The sequence below is a fragment of the Chenopodium album genome, chromosome 18, assembly GCF_948465745.1.
Source record: "Chenopodium album chromosome 18, dcCheAlbu1.1, whole genome shotgun sequence".
Classification (NCBI taxonomy): domain Eukaryota; kingdom Viridiplantae; phylum Streptophyta; class Magnoliopsida; order Caryophyllales; family Amaranthaceae; genus Chenopodium; species Chenopodium album.
The window spans coordinates 44,185,888-44,187,336 of NC_137851.1; positions in this window are offsets into that span (position 1 = coordinate 44,185,888).

Here is a 1,449-nt window from a genome sequence, read left to right on the forward strand (position 1 = left end):
TTTTTTTTTTTTTGGAAACCAAATTTTACAGGGTATTATTCTTAAATTAGTCAAACTTCACCCACAAATCTCTCCTACACTTAACAAACTACTGAAATAATTTATATAAAAAAAAAAAATTCAAAAAAATTAAGGGTACATTAATATTTTATATAATAAAATTCATAGGCCGTTATTCCTTAATATCCTAAATTCTATACAAATGATTTGTACTTTTAAAACTGATAAAAAATTCAATATATTTTTTATTTTTATAAACAAGAATCTCATAACATGAACTCAGCAAACTATAATAAGAATAATAAATAGTGAGACTATTTTCGTATACAATAATACAACATATATTGTATTTGCATTGAATTTAAATTGAATATGATGATAAACATAGAATATAATGATTAAACTTCGCATGAATCTTCAATCGTCAAAGATCATTACATCAATCTAATTAATCTAATTACTTTTAGCCTAAACTACAACATTCAATTGTATCTGACTGCTAAAATAATCCAGGATATAATCAACACAACCCAAAGTGATACTTGTATACGCAATGTGTTTGTTCTTCTCCATCTTTGATTGATATAATTTAGTTTCCAAGTCTCCAATTTTGGTCTGGAATTGTGACTTTTTACCCTTCCATATTTTGAGCTTCATGGTTACAGCTTCCACATCTTTTTCAATTGCATCCAACCTCTTTGATATCATCTCACACTCGACATATCCACCGGCATCATCATTCAATCAATTGGAAAATCCACATTCAGCTTTCTGCAAATTAGGAAATAAAAAAACCTTAGGAAAATTTGTCAAAAACAACCTTTTAAAGTGTCTATTTTATTAAAAACAACCTTTTAAATTTTTTTTTGCAACTTCAGACCACATTATAAAATTTTTTTACCAAAGACAACCTAATGCTAGTTTTCGGCGTTGACTCTATTTTTCCGATGTTGACCACGAGTGTGTGAGGCACGTGACTTCATATATTGCTAATTATACCCCTTTCCCCTCCAATTAACTCCTATTAAAACCCTTCAAAGTGACAAATTACTTTGAGAGAGGAGGGGATTTAGTACGAGTGAATTGGAGGGAAAGGGGTGTAATTAGGAATATATGAGGTCACATGTCTCATACACTCGTTGTCAACATCGGAAAAATAGAGTCAACGCCGAAAATTAGCATTAGGTTGTCTTTGATAAAAAAAAATTATAATGTGGTCTGAATTTGTAAAAAAATATTTAAAAGGTTGTTTTAAATAAAGTGAACACTTTAAAAGGTTGTTTCCAACAAATTTTCCAAAACCTTATAAAGATAATAACAAACCCTTTACTTCCTTCTCAATTTTTCTGATTTTCTATTCATAAAAAGAATACACAAAATCATTTTTTATTTCCATCTATTGAAATATAAATCCTAAGCTATGGCATAAACATTAGTTTGGCGAAAATT